This window comes from Beta vulgaris, chromosome 1, assembly GCF_026745355.1.
Source record: "Beta vulgaris subsp. vulgaris cultivar EL10 chromosome 1, EL10.2, whole genome shotgun sequence".
Taxonomy (NCBI): Eukaryota; Viridiplantae; Streptophyta; class Magnoliopsida; order Caryophyllales; family Amaranthaceae; genus Beta; species Beta vulgaris.
Window position 1 is genome coordinate 31,553,576 of NC_079202.1, and position 22,773 is coordinate 31,576,348.

At 37.5% G+C, this 22,773-nt stretch overlaps 1 non-coding gene across 1 annotated transcript; it reads right to left on the bottom strand.

Moving 5' to 3' along the window:
• Positions 1–6,391: 6,391 nt before the first annotated feature.
• Positions 6,392–6,495, bottom strand: LOC125494510 (small nucleolar RNA R71). Its single transcript, XR_007270757.1, has one exon. It is a non-coding gene; the product is annotated as a small nucleolar RNA R71 (small nucleolar RNA).
• Positions 6,496–22,773: the final 16,278 nt, after the last annotated feature.

A 22,773-nucleotide genomic window follows, 5' to 3' on the forward strand; every position in this document is an offset into this window, starting at 1 on the left:
TCACAAACACGATCTACATGAAACTTAATTGAAGGTAGACCTAAAACTAGTTCTTTAGAACGAAGTTTGTCAAGCAAAGAAAAACTAGCATGTCCAAGACGCATATGCCATAAAAGAGAATCATCATCAATAACACTAAGGCATGTAAACTTATTTTTGGGAACAAGGTTAAGATCCACAACATATGTGTTCCCCTTTCTTGTTCCTTCTAAAATAACATCCTTTGTACTTTTGTTGACTATCAAACATTTTTCATTATTAAATTTTACTAAGTTCCCTTTATCACAGAATTGGGAAATACTCAACAAATTATGCTTCAAACCATCAACTAGAAAAACGTTATCTATGGAATGTGACGATGACTTACCAACTTTGCCCATGGCAACTATGTTACCTTTCTTGTTGTCACCAAAAGTCACGTTTTTCCACCATCATAGGCTGAGAGTGAGAGAAATCTTGATTTATCTCCAGTCATATGCTTAGAACAACCACTGTCTAGGTACCATGTGTTGTTCCCCCTCACTCCAACCTCAAGAAAACTAATTGTTAGAGTTAGGAACCCAATCTTTCTTGGGTTCCTTTCCTTCAGGAACAATAGATTTCTTTTTCCAATTATTTACTTGTTTCCAAGTTCTCTTAAGCGACCAAGTCTTTAGGACAAGAGTTCCTAAATGACCAGTGTTCCCACAAAACATACAAACTTTATCACTTGGTAAATCAACTCTCTTTTTAGGTTTTTCAAATTTCTTTTTGTGATTAAAACCAAGACCTTCGTTCGTTTTGTTTGAGGGTTCTTAATCCATTTGGAATATGAGATTTTCTTCTTTTCTACTAGTGTATTCCCCTCAAGTTCCTTTTTCTTTTTCCAAAATAAGAAACATGATTTTTCAATTCGTTTATTTCAGATTTGAAACTTTGCAAGGGAACTGACTTAATGTCAAAGAACTACTTCAGGAACAAACTCTTTTAATTGTGATAACTCAAGCTTAACAAGTAGTTCTCATTTTTAAGATTTTCGAAATCCTCTTTTAATTTAAGATTTTTGTCAAACAACTCAAAAATCTTTTCTCAATATCAATTCGAAACTTTTAAGCCAAGAGGTATGTTCCTTTGCAACACTTAAAGCATGTTGACATTGTTTTATTTAGTGGCTCATCTTTGCAATCATTTACGCGTCAACAATAAACTCAAATAATTTTTCTTTACTTAAAGAATTAAGACGAGTTTTGAGAGTGTCTAGACTTGCCTCAAGAGATTCAATCTCTTCATCAGATTCGGAATTGTCAAGAGCCATAGACAAAGTTTGCAGTCTCCTCATTTGGTTGAGGATCATCTTCTTCTTCGGAGTCAGATCTCCCCATGCAGCAACCATAGCTTTCTTCATTCAGATGAGTATAGGAACTTTTGTATTCCTTGTTCCTATCTTTCTTCGTTCCTTCCTTTGCCTTTTCTTGTTCCCATTGGGACATCCTTGATAAGTGATCGAACTGCCACACTTATGACAAACAAGTTTGTTAGAATATTTCTTATTTTACCTTTGTGTTCTCCATTCTTCATGTTCCTAAACATTCTTTTGAATTTTCGGACCATGAGACGGATTCTTCTTCTCAGTTTTCGAGTCTCACTTTCATCAGCTTTTAAGGCAATCGATTTTTGCTTGGACATATTCTCCATTCTCATTGTCCAATTGCAACTCTGAGTCATAAGGGAACAGCAAGTTGTTCCAGATTGAACTTCGTAAAGTCCTTAGTTTCTTGTAAGGCAGTTACCTTAGCCATCCATCGATCCCTAGGAAGGCTCCTTAGGACCTTTCGTACCTGTTCCTCAGAGTAATCACTTTTCCAAGAGATGTTAGCTCATTAATAATATTAGTAAACGTGTAAACATGTCTTGATAGATCTTTTGTTTCATTTGAAAAAGTTTATATTGTTCATCAAAAGATCTATTTTTGATCTCTTAACTTCACTCGTACCTTCATGAGTGACTTCAAGAAGATCCCAAATTTGTTTTGCGTTTTGCATCCCATGACACGATTGTGTTCATGAGGTCCAAGACCACAATGAAGCAATTTTATAGCAAGAGCATTAATTTCCATTTTTCAAATCTCTTTATCAAAATCAGAATGATTTTGAATTACCTCATTCTTGTCATTAGTGGTAGTGACTTCAAAATCCCTACCTCTATGACTCTCCATACCTGGTAATTGTCGGCTTTGATAAAGATCTCCATTCTGTTCTTCCAGTAGTGTAAAACTTACCATTGAACATTGGTGGCCTCTGCGTAGAGTACCCTTCTTCCAGTTTCTCTCTAGTATTCATATTTTTCAAGATCTTGAACTCAACAGGGTTTCCTGATTTTAGAGTTCCCGCTCTGATACCAATTGTTGTATAATATGAGCACTATAAGAGGGGGTGAATTATAGTGAGAGAATAAGCTATACTTTTTGCGGAATTAAAAGTAAACTTGGGAACAACAATGGAACACGAGAGATTTTAGCAGAGGAAAAACTTCCTAGGCCAGTAGGAAGAAACAACCTCGACCACAAGGGATTTTAACAAACTTTCCACTATAATAGGCCAAAACAACTCTGATTACAAACCTATTATTTTCTCTCGAGCCACAACTTAAGTACTAAACTCAAGTTCCCAAGAAGTTCCCACAACTGTCGTTCCTCTCAAACTTCACTCGAAGTTACTTTCTCTTTCTCTTTCTCTTGCTTCACTCAAAGCTTCTCACACTTACAAGAGTTCACTCAAACCCTTTACCCAAAAATATAATTTGTAAAACAATGGAAGAGTAATAACTCGAATAAAGTAAGTATGAATTCTCTTTAGGAACGACACTAACTCTTAAGACAACTAAGGATATTTTGCTAAGTTAGACACACGTTGGTGAGACTATAAAAGTCAAATACCCATTGGTGTGACTCCTAAAAGTCAGACACAAAATGTTTTAAGGTTTAGGCACCTATTTATAGAGAACTTAGGCAAGACATAAACTATCCACTACTTAATCCATTATCCCATGATGTCCATGACTTTAATTAATTAATTAGTTTATATTAAATATTCATTGAGAAGTAATGAATCCACTTCCTCCACTACTTAACTTAAAAACAAGAAGCAATAAGTATTACGTGATTTTAAATACTTGGGGAATAATTAAACTATTTAAATTAATTAAGACTTTGGAAATAATTAACTAAGCCCACTCACCACTAACTACAAACGTGTAGCAGTAGTGTTAAGCGTGATAATTGATTTCTTGGAGAGTAATTAAAAAATTTTCTTTAAATAGTTTTTAGGAAAATATCATTATAAATAAGTTAATTAAAACCGAAAGTTATTTTTGTATTTTAAAAAGAAAATCTTTGTAAAACCGGAAATTGTATTTAATTTTGAAAACAAAATATTTTAGTTTAATTAAAAATATAAATGATAAGATTTAAAACGGTTTGATATTTATCCTAATTAAATCAGAAAATCAATTTAAATCTTTTCCTAACAAACTCCCTAAAATAGTGGATCTAGTCAAAACTAACCTAGAACTCCTAACTAACCTGTTGGGCGCACAAGTAATGTTAGGCGCACCACTTAGGAATTATTAGGGGTTCCTAAAGTTGTTTCTAACTCTGTTCCTTAACCTTGTTCCTAACTGTGCCAATGTTTGTTCCTTTCATGGGAATAAAACCAAGCTCTGTTTGAGAATTCACCACAAACTATATTGAGGTTTCACTCAACCTTGACAAGAAGATATTAAATACACCCTAATGTATTCTAATATTCACTCCAAGCTTGATACTTCATCATTTGAACATCTTCACTTCGATCTTTGATTAATTCTCCATTTTAATCTTCAATCAAGTATTCTCTTTGCTCGAGAATGAATTACCTAGCATTAACATAAATAAAATACAATATGTCTTTTGTGGTTAAGTCATCTTCAAAACTCAAGGGTCAACACTTATCAACAACCATATCATTTATCTAATCATCATCTTCATTGAGAGGTGTGATGATGGCCCAGCCATATAATTCTTCTTCATAATAGCTGTAATAAATGCTCTAACTCTTGCAAAAGCTTGTGAGTGAGAACGTCATTATTATTTGTCGTACAATGTTTTGATTTTATATAGAGTTTTAGGTGCATTTAGGTTGTGTCTAGTTCATATTAGAACATTTAGGTGCATATTTGCATGATTTACTCAAGTCAACTACTACTCCCCGTTTGCGTGTTTCGATAATTTTCAAGTTATTAAGGTGCAAATTATTATATATGCAAGTCCAATCCTATTACTCATTGAGGATGAATATAGATTGCACAAGAATCACAACGCATCCTTTTGGGACAATTTCGAGTTAGAATGAAGCAAAGAGTTAGTGAAACAAGTGTCAAAACTGACACTTGTTCACTATTTTGATCATAACTTTTGATAAAAAATTGGGAATCAATAAATTCTAATTGTGTTGGAAACTAGACTTGAAGGGATGTCCAATGATATGTCACACGTTGCAAACGGACTTCTGGTTTGAGAGACACAGTCTTCGCAAGTTGATCTGGCTGCGTTCTAGAGTTGAAAACAAGACGAAAAGACTCCCGACCAATGGGATCGTGCGAGCTTGGTCGAACGGGAGGGAAGTCCTTCATATTTCCGAAATAAAGAGCTTTTCACCCGATTGGATAGGGTGAGTTGACCCGACACGTGTATTTTAATGATTTTTGGACTGATTTTTGTATTACTTTTCTTTTATGTTTAAGCTTTAGTATAAATACCAAAATTAGAACATTACTAACACATCTTTTATTCTTCTTCTATTTTAGCCCTTGTTTTTCATAGTTTTCTCTAGAGAGTAATTCAAGAACCCTAGTTTGTTGCTTTTCGATTTGGATTTAAGATCAAACCTTTGGATTATTTGTAAGTTCAATATAGTTCTCGAGTTTGGTAATCTTATTTATTGCTTTCTCAATTATTGATTAAATTCATCTTAGTTATTTGCAACTATTCCAAGTATGAATTTTTATATTGATGTTATTATTGTTTTCATAAACATGAGTGAGTAGTTTTATTTCTAGGATTGTGGGGATCTACGTATGCGATGAGGGACTGATGGATTAGTCTAATTACTTTCTATTTCAATTGTTTTCTATGATTGAATCGTTTATGCTAGATTTACAAACTAGGCCTGATTTGTATTTCTACTAACGCAATCCTGAATCTGCTTCGAGAGTAGAGATTTCGTATAAATTTTCAATCATAAGGCAAAGTGATCCTTGACCATGCGAGAGCGGCTAGGTGATATTTGAGGGAGGTAATGTTCGAGAGAAATTACATGTGCCCTAGATAAATTGACATATTAGGTAGTTGTCATTCGTCCCTGATCTCTCGAATGGTATGCATAGTGATCGATAATCATAGTTCTTTATTAATTGATTCATTCCCTCGTATTTAATTCTATAATTCGCTTAGTTCAGTAAATCAACTATTTTCGTCTGATTTAGTTTGTATAATATTAGAGTTCGGATAAAATAGTGTAACTTTATCCTTGTGAATTCAATCCTGACTTCCCTAAGTACTAGCTACTGGACATTAGGTTATTTTTGATTAGGCAATACCCCTTTAGCTTGTCCTAATTTTGGCGTCGTTGTCGGACAGACGGTTTATTTATATTTTATCTGAAACATAGTATTACACTAACTTACTCTGAAGAACATTTGTTCTTTAGATCATCTCATGTTTGCTTTAGTGTTTTTAGTGTACAAGCTGGAAATTAAAATTCTCAAATCTCATTCCATTTGACCCGGAGATTGAAAAGACTACTTGTAAACTCAAAAAGAAAAATAAGAAAGCAAAGTTTTATGCAGTGACACCCTCCCAAAAGACACCTTCTCTACCATCTTCACCACAATAAGAATCTCTTATCAAACCTATTTCTCTTAAAATGGTTGACGAGGTTAAACCAACCTTTAGAAATTATGCACAAACATGGTTCAAACCAGCACCTTCTGAAGATCCAAACCAGCACAAACATGGTTCAAAAAGAAAAATAAGAAAGCAAAGTTTTATGCAGTTTTATGCAGGGTACGGTTGCCTACTATCGCTGCTGCAAATTTTGAAATCAAATCTCATGTGCTGAACATGGTTCAAAATAATCAATTTGCTGGGTTACCTTCTGAAGATCCAAACCAGCACCTGCAGCAATTTTCACACTATTGTGCTACTCAGAAACAAGCTGGTCTTTCTATTGAGGAGATGAAAATGACTATATTTAGCTTTTCTCTGCTAGACAAAGCTCTATTTTGGTGTAGCAAGTTATCTGCCTCCATCACCACTTGCGAAGAGTTATCAAAAAATTTCCTCATGAAATGGTACCCATATCAAATGACTGCAGATATGCGTCATGAGATAGTGCCTTTCACCCAAGATCCTGGAGAGTAGTTGTATGAAGCCTGGGAAAGATTCAAGGATCTGCAGTGCCTTTATCCTCATCATGGTTTTGACAAGTGGTATTTGTGTCAGATTTTCTACACTGTAGTTGATGCAGATACGAGATGGGTAATTGTTGAGCTTCCGGCGGAGAAACTAAGTTCCCCGCTCTCTCACCTTCTACTGAGACAATGCATGCATAACATTCACAAGACAAGCCCCAGTTCGATTCTTACTCCAATATATACGATTCTGGGATGCAACATCATCAAAATCTCTCATATAGGAGCAATAATGTGTTGAATCCACAACAACAGCATTATCCACAACCTCAGCAATAACAACAGTCCATACCACAAGCCCAGTTTCTGCAGTATCAGTCACAACCACAAGCTCCTCTAGGCTTTCAGAGAAATCAGTATGAACAACATCACATCACACCTCCTTTAAACCCAAATATTGTTGTACTCAAAAATCTCATGCCGGAGATGTAGAAAGGTATCCTTTTCTTCCAACCAGATACTAGGTCTCAATTTGAGAGCATGCATGCTCAGAACAAGCTACAAGGGACACATAATAAGATGTTGGAGTCACAAATAACTCAGTTGGGGTCTTCTGCTAGTAGGCCATCTAGGTCATTACCTTCGAAACCAATGGACATTGCTTATGCTATTACCCTTAGAAGTGGAGTGTAGTACGCTGCCCTAGCAACGCTAGAGGTGGAATCATCAGCTGCTCAGAAACCACAAGAAGTGCCCGAGGATGCTAAACCTCAGGAAAAGCAATGAGTTGTAAACAAGACTACGCAGGTGACTAAGAAGAAAACTACGACTCCAGTGATTAAGCTACCATTCCCAAATCGGATGCTCAAGAAGAAGCTTGCCACCAGTATGTAGGTTTTTTGAGGTGGTAAAGAATCTACATGTAATAGTTTCATTTACTGAATTATTAAATCAAGTGCCTGCTTATTCTAAAATTTGAAAATTACTTACTATGCGAAAGAGGACTCTAAATGAGGTGGAAATTGTGGCTTTTACTGCTGAATGCAATGCCCTTTTACAATACCAGTCTCCACCTAAATTGAAAGATCTAGGGAGTTTTTCCATCCTCTGCCACATCGACACCATATTTATTGACAAAGCTTTATGTTATTTGGGTGCCATTGTGAGTGTCATGCCTCTTTCTATTTGTAAATAACTGAATATGGGTGACTTAAAATGTATTACCATTACTCTACAAATGGCTGACTGTTTTGTGAAATACCCCCTAGGTATATAGAGGACGTTCCTGTTAGAGTAGGTAAATTCTTTATCCCTGTAGACTTTGTTATGTTAGACATGGCAGAAGATACCCAAACACCCATTATCCTCGGGAGACCTTTCCTCCACACTGTTGGAGCAGCTATAGATGTTAAAAGTGGGAAACTGACATTAATTGTGGGGGATGATAAGGTTATTTTTTGCCTGACCAATGCCCCTAGGAACCCAATGCTAGAGGAATCATGCTATAATGTTGATGTTATAGATGAACCTATCCATGAATGCATGCCTCATTCCCCCTTGCGTGATACTTCAGATGATGTGCTTGTCTTATAGTCTATTGCAGGTGAAGAACATTTTCTAACGGTCTTGAAGACTCATAAAAGGCAATTAATATAACACTGATTACTTGACATGATTAAGCCTTGACTTTAATGAGCACCAAATTCATATAGATGAGGGCCACCACCCTAACATTACAATCCAACCCGGGTTACAATGTGTGGTACAACCAGAAGTGACGAAACTGCTAGATGCAGGTTGATGGAAAATTGATGTCCATGTCTCTTTCCTTCCCCTTGTTGTAATGAGGCCATTGCCAAGTTTAGCTTGGACGAGGATTTCTCTAAGTATTGATTTTCTTTTACTTTTTACCACTTTTAGATTAGTTTAGTTAACTTAATTGCTTTCAAAAAAAAAGGAAAAACACAAAAAAAAAGTTGTTGAAACATACCAAAAATACGAGTTGCATATGGAGTGAATTGATTGCTTCCCTATGCCCCATACTATGCTTTGAGAAAATGATTTAACTCACTACACTGGATAGTTAAGCATTTGTTATTGTGATGTTGTGATGTGATCTCTAGTTGCCTTAATCTTGAGTGAATTTTGATGATAACACGCATACTTGAATTGCATACTTGAACTGGTTATACTGTTAGGATTCATTGTTGCCTATGAATTTATATCCATATCCAATCTATTCTTGTGTGTTAGTTCCTCGTAGCATTCTGATCTTGATTTTCGCAATGTACTCGTTGATTTCTGGTGAATTTAGACATGTGTTGTGATAGAGACGTTCTTTTGTTTAATTTTAAGCCTCAGTTGATAAAGGAATTAATTTCCCTTCTAGCCCTGCTGAGCCTAATGACTTTTTATTTTGATATTAAGCCACATTATACACCTTGAGCCTATATAGTGATTATTGTCCCGAGCCTAGCTTGGGGGACCAATTCGTTAGGTTGATCCTATGATGTGTGGGTGATTTTGTGGGTTGGTTTGAAATAATGTCTATGTTGATACAAAGAAAAGAAAGAAAAACAAAAATAAAGTGAAAAATGATAGTGAGAAATCTGAAAAATTTCTATGATCTACACTCATTAAATTTCAAAAATGTTGGAAATTATGATGAAAGAGACGAGTATTAGTTGGTTCGTGAGATTTCAAAGTTGGTTATTGTCTTGGTCATGTTGTTGAGGTCATGAGAGTTGTTTCAGCCACATCTAGTCTTATTACTAGTGTTTTTTGCTCCCCTTTCTTGGCTTTTGCACCACATTCCCCAAATAATTTCCTTACCTTTATCCGAGCCCCATTACAACCCTGACAAAGACCTTTTGAGCATGTGTTTGATTGTTTTCTGAATTAATATTGAGTCAATTTGCCAAAGCTAAAGAGTAAGCTTGTTATTTGAGTCGACCTAACTACGATGAGTGATATTATACCTTTCTGAACGCATGAAGAGTGTGAGCGGGAGGGGCTATTATGGTTGGGTTGGTAAGTGTTCGGGCACATATTATGCCTGCCACAAAATTAAGAGGAGTGACACCTCGGTGAGCACCTTTTCAAGATTTGTATGTTATGTAGGACAACTGTTTTTGCTTAGGTGATTGGTGGTCAGGGTGATCTAAGTAACCGAACTTGAATATTGCTTGCTTAAAGGATTTTGAGTTTGAAAATGTTTGAACCTGAACTTCTTATCTGAGGGGTGAAGCAATTTTATTCATATTCATGTTGTGCTTTGATTGGGGACAAGCGAAGGTATAGCTTGGGGGAGTTTGATATCATGGTTTTATATAGAGTTTTAGGTGCATTTAAGTTGCATTTCTAGTTCATATTAGAGCATTTAGGTGTATATTTGCATGATTTACTTAAGTTTTGCTCTACTACTCCCCATTTACGTGTTTCGATGATTTTCAGGTTAATTTGATGCAAATTGATTATGATTATCTAAGATCAAGCCTATTAATCATTGAGGAGGAAGATAGATTGCACAAGGATCACAACGCATCCATTTGGGACAATTTCGAGTTAGAATGAAGCAAAGAGTTAGTGAAAGAAGTGTCAAAACTGACACTTGTTCACTATTTTTATCATAACTTTTGATAAAAAAAATTGGAATTAAGAAATTCCAATTGTGTTGGAGATTAGACTTGAAGGGATTTCAAGTGATATGTCACACGCTGCAAACGAACTTCTGGTTTGAGAGACACAGTATTCGCAAGTTGATGCAAAATTGCAGTTTTATTCCCGCCCGATCCGGCCCGAGAACATATTCATCTGGCTGCATTGTAGAGTTAATAACAAGAGGACATCTTTTATAGGTCACACGCCTCAAACGTACTTATGGTTTGAGCTATACAACCTTCACAAGTTGACACAAAATCGCAGTTTTCGCGCCCGATAAAGGCCTGCTAACATATTCATCTTGCTGCTTTCTAGAGTTGAAAAAAGAGGAAAAAACTCCCCCCCGATGGGATCGGGCGAGCTTGCCCGATCGGGCGGGTAGTCCATTATCTTTCAGCAATAAAGAGCTTTTCACCCGATGGGTTCGGGCGAGTTGGCCCGATCGGGTGGTTGGCCCGATCGGGTGGTTTACCCGACACACGTATTTTAATGATTTTCGGGCTAATTTTTGTATTAGTTTTCCTTTATATTTTAGGCTTAGTATAAAGACGAAAATTAGAACATTACTAAGACATCTTTTGTTCTTCTTTTGTTTTGCCCTTGTTTTTCATAGTTTTTTCTAGAGAGTAATTCAAGAACCCTAATTTGTTGCTTTTCGATTTGGATTCAAGATCAAAACTTTGGATTATTTGCAAGTTCAATATAGTTCTTCAGTTTGGTAATCTTCTTTATTGTTTTCTCTATTATTGATTAGATTCATCTAGTAGTTATTTGCAACTATTCTAAGTATGAATTATTATATTGATTTTATTATTGTTTTCGTAAACATGAGTGAGTAATTTTATTTCTACAGTTGTGGGGATCTATGTATGCAATGAGGGACTGATGGATTAGTCTAATTAATTTCTATTTCAATTGTTTCCTGTGGTTGAATCGTTCATGCTAGATTTATAAATTAGGTCTGATATGTATTTCCACTATGACAATATTGAATCTGCTTCGAGAGTAGAGATTTCGTATAAGCTTTCAATCATTAGGCAAAGTGATCCTTGACCATGCGAGAGTGGTTAGGTGATCTTTGAGGGAGGTAATGTTCGAGAGAAATTACATGTGTCATAGATCAATTGACTTATTAGGTAGTTGTCATTCGTCCCTAATTTCCCGAATTGTATGCATAGTGATCAATAATCCTAGTTCTTTATTAATTGATTATTCATTCCATCGTCTTTAATTTTGTTATTTTCTTAGTTCAGCAAATCAACCATTTTCATCTGATTTAGTGAGTACAATATTAGAGTTCAGATACAATAATATAACTTTCTCCTTATGGATTCGATACTGACTTCCTTGACTACTAGTTAGTGGACTTTAGGTTATTTTTGAATAGGTGATACGACTTTAGCCTGTTATCATACTTGAAGATGGATAATCCTCAACCATGAAAGTGAAAATCTCGTCCCATAGGGAATGTAATCCAGTTGGTTGGCAGTATACAAAGATGGTTGCGAATAATCTTCGCAAAGATGATGGCATTCTTGCAAAATATGCTTCTAAAAGACACAAATGAATGCTTTATTCATCACTCTCAATTAGACCAAGGGATTCTGCAGTAGCTCCGAATGTTGGTATTTGACACCATTGATTGTTCGTAGATGTTCAAATGATTGGGGACCTCGCACGTGGTTGAGCAATAATCTTAGGTAAAATCTTTATCTTAGAAATGGAGAAGGAAACATTTACGCAAACATTAAGTGATATCTCTCTCTCCTTTAAGCCACTTGTAATGCTGGAGGAATTCTCTTCAAAGATATCTTCTTGACCCCGTATCAATTTCATTCATCTAAAGAACTAAGTGGGCATCGTCTTGGAGTTCTCGGGTTGTCTAATACGTCTGATATTAGGTTATTCCCTTCGAATCTCACTTGAATTGGTGCATGTTTGGTAAATGGACCTGCAATTGGTCTACAGCTAGACACATTCGAGTTAAAGGGAATTTGTAAATTTTCCAAAAAGCTTCTGGTGCATAAATCCATCTCACATCCACGTAATGTGCATTCTCATCACTATTCTCAACATCCATGGATACTCTATCCGAACCCTTATGTATATATTTGTAGAGATATTTGACACACTTAATGTTGTTGCATATCTCTATAGATTGTAAGGAACTACCCATCGGTTGTCTACTTCTATCTGAGAATTTTGATGAAATGGTACATGTGGACGATCTTGTCAGCAATGATATAGAGGATATGAGTCATTTCCTTGCATTGTTGCATTAGTAAATAACTTAGGAAATCCTTTCTTACAAATCCCCTGTTTCATGCATGGTGAATAATCCCTGCTATGAACACCACATGGACTATGAATCATGTGTTTAAGAACTCTCTTGTACAATTTTCGTTCTTGTTGTTCATTTGGTATTTCTGCTCTGATAATTATATCGTATTCATCCGTAGTGGTTAACTTATCAGTTTGGTCGAGGATCAACAACATATAAACATGCGAAAGACCCCTCTTTTGGAATTTAACTACATCTACATAAGCAACCACCTTTCCAAAGATCCCTTTTTTTGGAACATGTTTTTTCAACTCTTTAACTTTAGCATTAAACACCCTTGTTAGTAAATCTGACCGATCATTTGGAACTTGTGCGGACGATAATTTTGATTGTATTTCTGACCAAGATGCATTGCATGTCGTTGTTAGAAATATATCCAGCTCGTCAAACTTCTATACCAAGGCTGAATTGCATTGCATTGCATGTCGTGAGCTCAGAAGCTGAATTGCTTGAAGTCCAATTTTTCGCGTCTGTTTCGTGCTCATCTAGGCCCAAAATCGTAAACCTAACTCCTAGCTCGGACATCAGAATTGAGCAATTCCAAAGCCTGACATGTTTTTTTTACCATTTCTAAGGGGTTCGTGAGCTCGGAAGCTGAATTCGTTGAAGTCCGATTTTTCGCGTCTGTTTCGTGCTCATCTAGGTCCAAAATCGTAATTTGGGCCTCACTCCTAGCTCGGACATCAGAATTGAGCGATTCCAAAGCTTGACATGTTTTTTTTACCATTTATAAGGGGTTCGTGAGCTCAGAAGCTGAATTCGTTGAAGTCCGATTTTTCGCGTTTGTTTTGTGCTCATTTAGGCCCAAAATCGTAAATTGGGCCTAACTCCTAGCTCGGACATCAGAATTGAGCGATTCCAAAGCCTGACATGTTTTTTTACCATTTCTAAGGGGTTCGTGAGCTCAGAAGCTGAATTCGTTGAAGTCCGATTTTTCGCGTACGTTTCTTCCTCGTCTTAGCCCAAAATCGTAATTTGGGCCTAGCTCCTAGCTCGGACATCATAATTGAGCGATTCCAAAGCCTGACATGTTTTTTTTTACCATTTCTAAGGGTTCGTGAGCTCAGAGCTGAATTCCTTGAAGTCCGATTTTTTGCGTCTGTTTCGTGCTCATCTATGCCCAAAATCGTAATTTGGGCTAACTCCTAGCTCGGACATCAGAATTGAGCGATTCGAAAGCCTGACATGTTTTTTTACCATTTCTAAGGGGTTCGTGAGCTCAGAAGCTGAATTCCTTGAATTCCGATTTTTCGCGTCTGTTTCGTGCTTATCTAGGCCAAAATAGTTATTTGGGCCTAACTCCTAGTCGGACATCATAATTGAGGATTTCAAAGCTCTGACATGTTTTTTTACCATTTCTAAGGGGTTCGTGAGCTCAGAAGCTGAATTCTTGAAGTCCGATTTTTCGCGTGTGTTCGTGCTCATCTAGGCCCAAAATCGTAATTTGGGCCTAACTCCTAGCTCGACACCAGAATTGAGCGATTCCAAAGCCTGACATGTTTTTTTTACCATTTCTAAGGGGTTCTTGAGCTCAGAAGCTGAATTCCTTGAAGTCCGATTTTTCGCGTTTGTTTCGTGCTCATCTAGGCCCAAAATCGTAATTTGGGTCTAACTCCTAGCTCGGACATCAGAATTGAGCGATTCCAAAGCCTGCAAGTTTTTTTTTTACCATTTCTAAGGGGTTCGTGAGCTCAGAAGCTGAATTCTTGAATCCGATTTTACGCGCTGTTTCTTCGCTCATCTAGGCCCAAAATCGTAATTTGGGCCTACTCCTAGCTCGGACATCATAATTGAGTGATTCCAAAGCCTGACATGTTTTTTTACCATTTCTAAGGGGTTCGTGTGCTCAGAAGCTGAATTCCTTAAGTCCGATTTTTCACGTCTGTTTCGTGCTCATCTAGGCCCAAAATCGTAATTTGGGCCTAACTCCTAGCTCGACATCAGAATTGAGCGATTCCAAAGCCTGACATGTTTTTTTTACCATTTCTAAGGGGTTCGTGAGCTCAGAAGCTGAATTCCTTGAAGTCCGATTTTTCGCATTTGTTTCGTGCTCATCTAGGCCCAAAATCGTAATTTTGGCCTAACTCCTAGCTCGGACACCAGAATTGAGCGATTCCAAAGCCTGACATGTTTTTTTACCATTTCTAAGGGGTTCGTGAGCTCAGAAGCTGAATTCCTTGAAGTCCGATTTTTCACGTCTGTTTCGTGCTCATTAGGCCAAAATCGTAATTTGGGCCTAACTCCTAGCTCGGACATCGAATTGAGCGATTCCAAAGCCTGACATGTTTTTTTTACCATTTCTAAGGGGTTCGTGAGCTCAGAAGCTGAATTCTTGAAGTCCAATTTTTCGCGTCTGTTTCGTGCTCATCTAGGCCCAAAATCGTAAACCTAACTCCTAGCTCGGACATCAGAATTGAGCGATTCCAAAGCCTGACATGTTTTTTTTACCATTTCTAAGGGGTTCGTGAGCTCAGAAGCTGAATTCGTTGAAGTCCATTTTTCGCGTCTGTTTCGTGCTCATCAGGCCCAAAATCGTAATTCCTAACTCCTAGCTCGGACATCAGAATTGAGCGATTCCAAAGCCTGACATGTTTTTTTTACCATTTCTAAGGGGTTCGTGAGCTCAGAAGCTGAATTCGCTTGAAGTCCGATTTTTACGCGCATGTTTCTTCTCTGGCCAAAATGTAATTTGGGCCTAACTCTAGCTCGGACATCAAATTGAGGATTCCAAAGCCTGACATGTTTTTTTTACCATTTCTAAGGGGTTCGTGGCTCAGAAGCTGAATTCCTTGAAGTCCGATTTTTCGCGTCTGTTTCGTGTCTATCTAGGCCAAAATCGTAATTTGGGCCTAACTCCTAGCTCGGACATCAAATTGAGCGATTCCAAAGCTCTGACATGTTTTTTTTACCATTTCTAAGGGGTTCGTGAGCTCAGAAGCTGAATTCCTTGAAGTCCGATTTTTCGCGTCTGTTTCGTGCTCATCTAGGCCCAAATCGTAATTTGGGCCTAACTCCTAGCTCGGACATCAGAATTGAGCGATTCCAAAGCCTGACATGTTTTTTTTACCATTTTTAAGGGGTTCGTGAGCTCAGAAGCTGAATTCTTGAAGTCCGATTTTTCGCGTCTGTTTCGTGCTCATCTAGGCCCAAAATCGTAATTTGGGCCTAACTCCTAGCTCGGACACCAGAATTGAGCGATTCCAAAGCCTGACATGTTTTTTTTACCATTTCTAAGGGGTTCTTGAGCTCAGAAGCTGAATTCCTTGAAGTCCGATTTTTCGCTTGTTTCGTGCTCATCTAGGCCCAAAATCGTAATTTGGCCTAACTCCTAGCTCGGACACCAGAATTGAGCGATTCCAAAGCCTGACATGTTTTTTTACCATTTAAGGGGTTCGTGAGCTCAGAAGCTGAATTCCTTGAAGTCCGATTTTTCGCGTCTGTTTCGTGCTCATCTAGGCCAAAATCGTAATTTGGGCCTAACTCCTAGCTCGGACATCAGAATTGAGCGATTCCAAAGCCTGACATGTTTTTTTTACCATTTCTAAGGGGTTCGTGAGCTCAAAAGCTGAATTCCTTGAAGTCCATTTTTCGCGTTGTTTCGTGCTCATCAAGGCCCAAAATCTTAATTTCCTAACTCCTAGCTCGGACATCAAATTGAGCGATTCCAAAGCCTGACATGTTTTTTTTACCATTTCTAAGGGGTTCGTGAGCTCAGAAGCTGAATTCTTGAAGTCCGATTTTTCGCGTCTGTTTCGTGCTCATTAGGCCCAAAATCGTAATTTCCTAACTCCTAGCTCGGACATCAGAATTGAGCGATTCCAAAGCCTGACATGTTTTTTTTACCATTTCTAAGGGTTCGTGAGCTCAGAAGCTGAATTCCTTGAAGTCCGATTTTTACGCGTCTGTTTCGTCTCTGGCCCAAAATCGTAATTTGGGCCTAACTCCTAGCTCGGACATCAGAATTGAGCGATTCCAAAGCCTGACATGTTTTTTTTACCATTTCTAAGGGTTCGTGAGCTCAGAAGCTGAATTCCTTGAAGTCCGATTTTTCGCGTCTGTTTCGTGCTTATCTAGGCCAAAAATCGTAATTTGGGCCTAACTCCTAGCTCGGACATCATAATTGAGTGATTCCAAAGCTCTGACATGTTTTTTTACCATTTCTAAGGGGTTCGTGAGCTCAGAAGCTGAATTCTTTGAAGTCCGATTTTTCGCGTCTCTTTCGTGCTCATCTAGGTCCAAAATTGTAATTTGGGCCTCACTCCCAGCTCGGACATCAGAATTGAGCGATTCCAAAGCTAGACATGTTTTTTTTACCATTTATAAGGGGTTTGTGACCTCAGAAGCTGAATTCGTGGAAGTCCGATTTTTCGCGTCTGTTTCGTGCTCATCTAGGCCCAAAATCGTAAATTGGGCCTAACTCCTAGCTCGGACATCATAATTGAGTGATTCCAAAGACTGACATGTTTTTTTTACCATTTCTAAGGGGTTCGTGAGCTCAGAAGCTGAATTCCTTGAAGTATTAATTTTCGCGTCTGTTTCGTGCTCATCTAGGCCAAAAATCGTAATTTAAGCCTCACTCCTAGCTCGGACATCAGAATTGAGCGATTCCAAAGCCTGACATGTTTTTTTTACCATTTCTAAGGGGTTCGTGAGCTCAGAAGCTGAATTCGTTGAAGTCCGATTTTACGCGTACGTTTCTTCCTCGTCTGAGCCCAAAATCGTAATTTGGGCCTAGCTCCTAGCTCGGACATCATAATTGAGTGATTCCAAAGCCTGACATGTTTTTTTTACGATTTCTAAGGGGTTCGTGAGCTCGGAAGCTGAATTCCTTGAAATCCGTTTTTTCGCGTCTGTTTCGTGCTCATCTAGGCCCAAAATAATTTGGGCCTCGCTCCTAGCTCGGACATCATAATTGAGCAATTCCAAATCCTGACCTGTTTCTTTCTACCATTTTTAAGGGGTTCGTGAGCTCAGAAGCTGAATTCCTTGAAGTCCGATTTTTCGCGTCTGTTTCGTGCTCATCTAGGCCCAAAATCGTAAAGCTAACTCCTAGCTCGGACATCAGAATTGAGCGATTCCAAAGACTGACATGTTTTTTTACCATTTATAAGGGGTTCGTGAGCTCAAAAGCTGAATTCGTTAAAGTCCGATTTTTCGCGTCTGTTTCATGCTCATCTATAACCAAAATCGTAATTTGGGCCTCACTCCTAGCTCGGACATCAGAATTGAGCGATTCCAAAGCCTGACATGTTTTTTTTACCATTTCTAAGGGGTTCGTGAGCTCAGAAGCTGAATTCGTTGAATTCCGATTTTACGCGTATGTTTCTTCCTCGTCTGAGCCCAAAATCGTAATTAGGGCCTAGCTCCTAGCTCGGACATCATAATTGAGTGATTCCAAAGCCTGACATGTTTTTTTACCATTTCTAAGGGGTTCGTGAGCTCAGAAGCTGAATTCCTTGATGTCCGATTTTTCGCGTCTGTTTCGTGCTCATGTAGGCCCAAAATCGTAATTTGGGCCTAACTTCTAGCTCGGACATCAAAATTGACTAATTACAAATACTGACATGTTTCTTTTTACCATTTCTAAGGGGTTCGTGAGCTTAGAAGCTGAATTCCTTGAAGTCTGATTTTTCGCGTCTGTTTCGTGCTCATCTAAGCCCAAAATCGTAAACCTAACTCCTAGCTCGGACATCAGAATTGAGCGATTCCAAAGAGTGACATGTTTTTTTTACCATTTATAAGGGGTTCGTCAGCTCAGAAGCTGAATTCGTTAAAGTCCGATTTTTCGCGTCTGTTTCATGCTCATCTAGAACCAAAATCGTAATTTAAGCCTCAATCCTAGCCCGAAAATCAGAATTGAGCGATTCCAAAGCTTGACATGTTTCTTTTTCCATTTATAAGGGGTTTGTGAGCTCAGAAGCTTAATTCGTTGAAGTCCGATTTTTCGCGTCTGTTTCGTGCTCATCTAGGCCCAAAATCTAACTCCTAGCTCGGACATCAGAATTGAGCGATTCCAAAGCCTGACATGTTTTTTTTACCATTTCTAAGTGGTTCATGAGCTCATAAGCTGAATTCGTTAAAGTCCGATTTTTCGCGTCTGTTTCGTGCTCATCTAGGCCCAAAATCGTAATTTGGGCCTAACTCCTAGCTCGGCATCATAATTGAACGATTCGAAAGCCTGACATGTTTTTTTACCATTTCAAAGGGGTTCGTGAGCTCAGAAGCTGAATTCGTTGAAGTTCGATTTTACGCGTACGTTTCTTTCTCGTCTGAGCCCAAAATCGTAATTTGGCCTAGCTCCTAGCTCGGACATCATAATTGAGTGATTCCAAAGCCTGACATGTTTTTTTTACCATTTATAAGGGGTTCGTGTGCTCAGAAGCTGAATTCCTTGAATTCCGATTTTTCCGTCTGTTTCGTGCTCATCTAAGCCAAAAATCGTAACTCTGGCCTAACTCCTAGCTCGGACATCATAATTGAGTGATTTCAAAGCTCTGACATGTTTTTTTACCATTTCTAAGGGGTTCGTGAGCTCAGAAGCTGAATTCTTTGAAGTCCGATTTTTCACGTTTGTTTCGTGCTCATCTAGGCCCAAAATCGTAATTTGGGCCTAACTCCTAGCTCGTACACCAGAATTGAGCGATTCCAAAGCCTGACATGTTTTTGTTACCATTTCTAAGGGGTTCCTAAGCTCAGAAGCTGAATTCCTTGAAGTCCGATTTTTCGCGTTTGTTTCGTGCTCATCTAGGCCCAAAATCGTAATTTGGGATTAACTCCTAGCTCGGACATCAGAATTGAGCGATTCCAAAGTCTGACATGTTTTTTTACCATTTCTAAGGGGTTCGTGAGCTTAGAAGCTGAATTCGTTGAAGTCCGATTTTACGCGCACGTTTCTTCCTCGTCTGAGCCCAAAATCGTAATTTGGGCCTAGCTCCTAGCTCGGACATCATAATTGAGTGATTCCAAAGCCTGACATGTTTTTTTTACCATTTCTAAGGGGTTCGTGTGCTCAGAAGCTGAATTCCTTGAAGTCCGATTTTTCGCGTCTGTTTCGTGCTTATCTAGGCCAAAAATCGTAATTTGGGCCTAACTCCTAGCTCGGACATCATAATTGAGTGATTCCAAAGCTCTGACATGTTTTTTTTACCATTTCTAAGGGGTTCGTGAGCTCAGAAGCTGAATTCGTTGATGTAACAGCCCGAATTCTCCCGACCAGCTTACAGAGGATTAAGCACAGCGAAAGAAACTCTGGTCGAGATAACCCGAACTATTACCATCACACTCACCGAACTACATCGGAGAGTATGGAACTCAATTGCTAACTCTATTCAAATTAATTAACTATTGCAACTATGCTCTGATTCTCAGACTTTATTCCCATAAATTTCTACAGAAAATCCGACAGAGTTTCCTTTGAAAATAGGACAACGCTAAAGCGATAAATGATTTAAACCTGTTTGCAAATTCAATTTATAAAAAATATTTCCAAATCCCAAAGCTTAACCATCTCAACGCTTTCGGAGCAACAACCAATAGAGAATCAGGAGCACTAACTAGCGACTCTTAAATGTAGAAATAAATTATGGAAAATAAACAATTAACTATTACAAAGTCAAGCGTCCTCAGTTCGATAGCAACTATAATACTGCTCCAACTTGTATTAGCTTCAACTTGGAAAAGAATAACTCACGGCTTCAACCTGGAACATTTAAGATACTGCCACCCACCAAGTAACAGGCCACAGAAATGACAAAACAACATACACACATCAGCAAAGCTGAGTACTAACCCGTAAACAAGAGTAACACATGCTTTGGTGGCTTTTACTTAAAACGACTCAACAGTCAACATAATCACATTGTCATAGCATGCATCACATCAACTCATGTTAACAACATACTTAAACATCTTTATCTGATTGTTCTTTTTCTACTACATCGTCATTCACATAATAGCAAACTCAACAACATGACTTGAAACAATCTTGTAATTGATACATATCTTATATAGAAACTAATTAGTTAACCTTTCAACATATCACGATCCCTTATAAGGAATCTGGGTTTACCAACTTTGATATAAGCAATATACTTTACTTCCTTAATTGATTCTTATCAGAAATCCAAACTTATGTTTCATACTCTATCAATCATTCCCTTAACTGTCCTACACAAACCTTTATCAGGTAATAAATAACATAACATCTTTCACTATGACGATTCCATATCGGAATCCACAAAACACAGATACGATTCCTTATCGGGAATCCAACATTAGTATCACTTACCATGATATGCCTCCTTATCAGGAAACCAATATCGATATTCATATTCATATACTGAATAAACATTCACTACTTACCTGATATGATTCCTTATCGGGAATCCAATATCGAAACAACTTACCACGATACGATTCCTTATCGGGAATCCATTATCGATATAACTTTCATACTCTGAGATAACATTCCTTTTAACCAGGGGGAAAGAGAACGCGGCGGAGGAGACAAACTTACACTCCGACAGTGGGGGTCGTCACCCAACCATTCACTTTACTTTTGGCCAATAACCGCGACTAGTCCGGAGTACATTTTTCCGCTGATTTCATCAGCCATCCACAGGTTTCACATTACCTGATATATCGCCCGATTATCGCCCCACAGAGCAATGGGCAGTTGTCCCTGTGGGGCCCCCAAGGTTCACAGTCCATGGGGCACTGTTCATGTCACCTCATCCGTCGACTCAGACGAGGCTACTTTCCCCTTTAAGCTTTCTTTCGAGTATCGTTCATAACTCAATCGATCATTCATATAACTCATCCAATGATTTAGTAATCCTTTATAACGATCTTTGAACAACGAACCAAACCAAGTGCTTTCCCTCGTAGGTAATCATAATCATTTAACATATAACTCTTATAAATACGTATTTCCAAATCGATACATCTATGTGTTTTAATTCCAATTACCATCATAATGCTTGTGAGCCACAACTGGTAGTAATTAATCATGTCGATAAAATATCCACAACAATATCACTAGGTCTCTCAGTTAGAATTAACTAACGAGAATTACTAAGTCAATTCTACACATTACCTGCTTTTGCATATACATAGTTCATACCAATTTTCCTTTTTATAATCACCAATCTATATATTCATCTTGTCAACAATATTAGTTATCAAGTCTTGGCAACACTTACCATACCTATGTCTCTCTCTTAGAATTAACTAAGAAGAGTTACTGCACCACTTACGCCGAACTTATACTCTTGCATATATAAATAACTTATAGTCTCTTACACTTCATAATTATTAATCCACATTTATCTCGACAACACTCATAGTGATTATGAAATAACCACAAAACTAACAATATATCTCTTAACTAGAATGAATTAGCTATCGAGAGTAACTTGTATTCTATAACTTAGAGCTCATTACACAAAGATTATTTCAAGGTAACTAAATATAGTTCATATTATATCATTGGTTGGAATCTAATTCATATAATCAACAACAAAAATCAATTATAACCATATAAAGTGAGTCTATCTCATTCCGATCAGATTAAACCGCTATATAACCGAGACTACATGGAAGTAATCCACGAGCTTATACATACTTAAATAATCCCATATACTATCCCAGTTTTGTGAATTATAAACAATCGATACAAGCTCATTATATTAACTCAAATACATATTTTATATTGACATCCCTATTATAACCTCAACCTTCATAATTTAATCCATGGTAAGGTAAACTAACTCCAACTGTCTTCATGTTATTAATACTAATTAGTTAAACTATTCTCCAACTTCATGTGAGTTCACTAATTAAGTCAATCCATTTTTAAAGTCTAATTCGTAAGATACTCAACTCATTAAACAATTCCAATTAGATTATACACTTTTTTAGAAACTAACTCTTATAGTTCATCAATACACTTTTAGTATAAACTTTCATCTAATTAACACAACTTCATAGAATTCTATTCATCAATTTGAGAACATTCTAGTAATGGTTCAAACATTAACATAAGTTTAGGAAATTAATTCACAACTGCTATAACTTTTCATACTCAATTCTAAGAATTCACCACGCTAATTTTAATAATACCACTCTCTATTTCCACAATTAATATCCGTTTAGGAAAGCTAACTTAGCTAAGTTTCTTAGTAGAACAAGCCATCTACTAATTCAAACATCAATCAATAATTGAGAAAATTAATTCAATCAGATAAAGAACCATTTCACATAACTCCATCCATTCAAACTGGCCCAACAATTTAAAATAAACATAGAAATCTTGTTCAACTTATTAATTAATTCACTATAGCAAAACA